The sequence below is a fragment of the Miscanthus floridulus genome, chromosome 9 (genome assembly GCF_019320115.1).
Source record: "Miscanthus floridulus cultivar M001 chromosome 9, ASM1932011v1, whole genome shotgun sequence".
Taxonomy (NCBI): domain Eukaryota; kingdom Viridiplantae; phylum Streptophyta; class Magnoliopsida; order Poales; family Poaceae; genus Miscanthus; species Miscanthus floridulus.
The window spans coordinates 35,110,696-35,116,122 of record NC_089588.1 but is presented as its reverse complement, the minus strand read 5'-3'; the positions used below and the strand labels follow the sequence as shown (position 1 = coordinate 35,116,122).

Genomic DNA, 5,427 nt, shown 5'->3' with positions numbered 1-5,427 from the left:
TTGCCCCTACATGCGCTCTAGTGGGAGTAGAAACGACATGTGGCCCTGCTCTCCCTTGGTTTCTCTCGTTCACTCGCTCTCCCTCTGTTCTTTCTCTCGCACTGCCTCCCATTTGGCATGGCTGAGTAGCCAAGCTGCTGCATTGCTCACTCCTCCATTGCCTAGGCATCATCGAGCCTATCTAGCACCACCTCCGCATCTGCTTCTGGCTCCTCGACCGCCTCTCCATCCCCTAGCAGTGCTGCCGTTCGCCGTTGCCGGCACAACAGGCATCGCTGCTGCCGCCCTGCTCAGGCTACCACCTGGACGCATGGCCAGGGCACCACCACAGGCCTTAGGCCGCACTGAGCCCCTCCATGGGTGCGCACGGGCCTGGACAAGTCCTAGCGCTGCCCCTCCTTAGCACCGGCGAGCTGCAGGCCGGCCGTTTTCCCGCGCCGCCTCTGCTTCAAAATCACAGGGACCTCGCACACGAATTTGAGAAAAGAGAAGGTCTTAAGTGCAAAGCTGTAGACTCATAGGAATACTACTGAGAAGGACCTATTTCCTGGCATTCAATTCGTGTTTTCTATAGGGTCCTATCCATTAAGGTGTTTTTCTTTTGTCGTGTTTTCTTTTCTAGAAAATGTGCCAACCTTTGAAAATCAGTATCTCATGCTAGGGAGCTCCAAAAATAGTGAAACAAGTTTTGTTAGCTTTGTTATTAAATGCTCTACATGATAGATCTATAAAATGTGCTGCTTCATGCATGTTTATGTGCCGTGTAAATTATTCTTTAAAGATGCTTTTAGAAAAGCTTTTAAGTTGGACAGATGCATAACTTGAGTTTGGTATGTGCAAAAATTGTGATTCCAATTTTGTTGAGTTTGTATTGACATGCTCTAGCTAGGAAAAATACTAAACTGGTAGTAGACTTAATTGGAGTAAGGTCTTTCTATTTATCTTTTTATAAATGGTATTTTCTAAGGAAATTCATAAGGATAAAAATAAGTAACATATTGCGATGCAAATTTTTGCACAGTATTATGGTACTAGGATGAAGTTAAGAAAAATATGAAATCTGTTGCTTGACACTTTTCTATAGGGTTAACTATTTTCACTAAAATAAACCTTGATAGCTTGTTATTTTTGTAGAGGATGTTATACATGTTCAAATGTTATGAAATTTATACAATATCCTAATGGGAGCACTTAGATGCTATTGTAATTTTCTGAGAATTTACTGTGCATATTTGGTATATGTTTGTTATTTCACCTAATTATCTAATTAATTTAATAAAGACATTTAAATTAATAAATTGGGCTTGACCATTATATTTTCTAGAGTGTATTTGATATTCCTAAGCTGTTGGTACCAATGGTGTTGCTCAATTTGAGATTTTATATGCCGTGAAAATATTATTGCTCTATAATTCAATTTTAGAGGTTTCTGGACATATTCTGTTGTTGGGCATTTTGCATAGTCAAAATAAAGTTTACTGTAAAAATGGTTAATAATAAAGTTGTAGGGAACTTCTTCATCTATCTTGTGTCAAAATTTTAGGACAATAGGACAAATGGTTTAGGAGTTATATCTCTTTTAAGTTGGTCTCCTAAAATACTTGTTCTCTGGAATTTCTAGACAGAGCTGGAAAGATTACCTATTTTGGTTAGGATAGAGTTAGCTTTTGGTGATTAAATAAGAGTTGTGATTTAAACTTGTAACTACTATGTGTAGCTCAGAAATTTTATAAGCTTTTCAGAAAGTCCAAGATCACATTATTTGGATAGGTAGAACTACAGTTACGATTTAAACTTGTAACTGCTATGTGTAGCTCAGAAATTGTCTTGTGAAGAATATTGGAAATGGATAGAGAAGAGATATGCACCTACTTAGTAAATAAGAATTTAACTTGGTTAGCATCTAAGTAACTTGATATAATAATCAGCATAGAATCATGCACATTCTCATGTCATATCATTCACAAGTCTTCTTATGCATCCATGATACTTACTTTATGCATATGCATGCAATAGGTGCAGTGGAAGAAATTATATTGGTGGAACTCAAAGCCGATCCACAAGAGGAGAACCAAGAAGCTCAGCACCAAGAAGCTCTAGGCGAAGGCGAGCCTAAAGTTGATCATCTCCTGGAGTGCCCTGATCATCAGCCTGCCACGTTCGTGAAAGGCAAGCCCTAGAGCATTATAAGTCTCCTTATTTTATTAATATTACCTAAGTTACTCGTATTGATGCATTATGTGATAGGAGTTGTTTGGGAACACTTGCTACATATTACCTTTCCTTGTCTAGAAATATCTACCCTGAATGCTAATTAAGTCTAGGAACGGTCCTTATGCTTAGCTATGCTTAGACTGGTAGAAGCTGGGTAATTTCCTGTCACCTACGAGCCATAGGTGATAACTTGATCATGGTTGGCTATATTGTGCTATTGTGGAACATAACTTGGTGTTATTGTTAATTAGAGACCGGGCAGAGTCTTATGTTGGTGGTGATCATAGTGATTCCATTTGTGTCTTTTATGGACCGGTCGTTGGAGGTCATCTTGTCATGTTGAACATATGCCTCTCACATAGCTGGCTGGATAAGTCATTCCGACCGTGAAGCCGAGTAGCTCAATTTAGGCCAGGACCCGATAAGTGAAAGTGCGCACCCTGGAGGAAGTAAGGATGTGTGGAGAGCCAATGGCATGAGCCCAAGGGCGGGTTAGAGTCCTAAGCTTCCTGACCGATTGGTAGTATCTCTGAAGGTGCGGTGCTGATTGGACATGCGATTTCGACCTGAATTATACCAAAGGTTACCCAAGGTGGCCCCTGATCAGGTTGCCTAGGTGTGTGTTAGGAATATTTCCCTAGCTAGGTTGGAATCGATTTGAATCACCATCTCTCCCGGATAGTGAGAACTTGACAGGAGTATGCTTCATCGTAGTAATTGATGGAAGTGTTGGTTATGAGATTATGAATGAGCTCAACTTGATATGGTTATTATTGCGTTGACTGAAGGGTACCAACATGTTTGGCATAGTGTAGTTGCTAATCTAGTATGAGATAGGATTAATAACTGATGAGTCATAGTTTAAAAGATATTGGATAACTAATGCTTTTTATGCAAATAATGTCTACCAGCTCTACTTATAAAGCCTTGCATACTCCTTGGTGTCTTAGTATTTTAGTTGATGATGGGTAGGTCTAGCTAAGTACCTTCTTGTACTCAGGGTTTTATTCCCATTGTTACAGATAATGTTATGTACCACGGCTACTGCAAGCACTGCTTTGCTCCTACAGTGGATGAGGAATAGGACCATAGGCTTGGTCATTCTATATATCATCTCATCCTTGTGCTTTTGTTGGAGATGACTATGAAAACTGGCTATGTATCTAAACTACTGCTCTGATGTATGACAAACTATTTGTGAACTTGTTGTAACATGTGGCTTGTATGTTGAATCATGTATGATCTTGGTTTGTATGTTGGTTGATTCGAGATCCTTCGTGATACTCAACAAACTATCAAATTTATATGGACTGAAGTGTGATGGTTTGACTGCCTTGGTGGTTGCTATTGTACTTGTGCTGTTATAAATTGGATGGTTCTATTACATTGTTGTTCCTCCTTCTTCAGTTCTTCTTCTTCTTGGTTACTATTATTTCTTTGGGTAGGTATGGCGTTTGTGTTTGTGCAGGAGATTGCAAGATATGGTCCTTGAAAGAGAATTTCTCCTTCTTGTCCTTGATTGTGAAGCAGATCCTAGCACTATCTACGTAGATGATGGCTTTCATGGTGCTCTGGAAAGGTTGGCCCAAGATGATGGGTGCCCTTTCAAAAACCACAATGTTAGGTTGGCTTTCAAGATGAATGGTTGGCTTTCATCTCCACCTATTTCCACAACCACAAAATCTACGAGAGCATATGATTGTCCCACTCGAACAATGGCATCTTCAAGAACTCCCTTGGGGTAGTGGAGTGACTGATCTGCAAGCTGCAAACGCATATTTGTGTACAACAAAGGATCTCCAAAATCTTCTCATAGATTACTTTAGGCATGATGTTGACACTTGCTCCAAAGTCACAGATAGCTTCCTGGAAGATGTGGGGTCCAATGGTGATGGGGATGATAGGTCTCCCTAGATCACCCTTCTTGTCGGGTTAGGAATAATCTATCCACCTTCCCATTGATGGCTCCGTGTAGTAGTAAGCTACATTGTGAATATCGACAAGATTTGCAGTTCCTAGATCTTCTAGCTGCCCTAGAATCTTACCTTTGTCGGTCGGAGGAACAGTAGCCGCCAACTGAGCTATTTGTGATTCTATCATTTTGTTAAAGCTATGCTGGTTCTTTATGGCAGAAGCAAAGCTATCCATTCTATTATTTATGTTCTTTATAATTTTATCATTGGAAGCTACCTTTCTAGATAATTGTTCCATAATTTTAGATTGGCTAGATATTAATTCTCTCAATGGTGGTTGATTGAGATTATTGAAACTATTACCTTGATAGTTACCTTGGTAATTACCTTGGTAGTTTGGCTTTTGTTGCTATTTTTATCCTTGATTCTGTTGAGGACGATAGTTGTTATTGTTGATGAAGTTCACGTCCTCATGGGTTTCAGGACAGTTGTTCCCTGAATGCCAAGTGTTTCCACACTCTTCACATATCATGTGGGAATCATGAATGTGCATAACTTCTTGATTCTCATTGGCTCGATCTTCAAGCTTCCTCATCAGAAGGTTCATCTTGGCGGATAGCATGTCTACCTCCTTGAGTTGATGCATACCTCCACTTCTATTGTGGGTTTGAACTCGTTCTTCATTCTAGCCTTGGTTGGAGGCCATCTTCTCCACAAGAGCTGTTGCAGCTGGTATGGTGAGTGGCAGGAATGCACCTCCAGCAGTAGCATCTATAGTCTCATGGGTACTATTGGTCAACCTATGGTAGAAAGTCTACATGAGCAGCCAATTCTCCATCCCATGATGAGGACATTCTGATATGTAGTCTTGAAAGCGTTCACATGCCTTAGGGATAGATTCATCATGTTGCTACTAAAAACTTGAAATTCTCCCACACAGAGCATTGGTCTTGCCTATGGGAAAGAACTTGGCTAGGAAGGTAGTGGAACAGTTATCCCATGTAGTGTTTCTATCTTTGTTGGAGTAGAACCACTAGTTTGCCTTCCCCAAGAGTGAGAATGGGAAGAGGTGATGTAGTATGGCATCTTTTGTAACTCCTTTGAAGGTGAAGGTGATGCAGATCTCTAGAAAGTGTTGGAGATGAGCACTCGCATCTTCATGTGCCTTCCCACAAAGCTGGCTAGCTTGCACCATGTTGATGAGAGCTGGCTTGAGCTCGAATCCATTATCTCCAACATCAACTGTTGGTCTAGTACAGATGTTGGCTGTAGTTGGAGCAAAGAATTCACGAAGAGCCTT

At 40.6% G+C, this 5,427-nt stretch overlaps 1 non-coding gene across 1 annotated transcript; it reads left to right on the top strand.

The window, feature by feature from the left end:
* The first annotated feature begins 4,963 nt into the window (after positions 1 to 4,963).
* LOC136484441 (small nucleolar RNA R71) lies at positions 4,964 to 5,072 on the top strand. The gene has a single exon (XR_010765961.1). It is a non-coding gene; the product is annotated as a small nucleolar RNA R71 (small nucleolar RNA).
* The last annotated feature ends 355 nt before the right edge of the window (positions 5,073 to 5,427 follow it).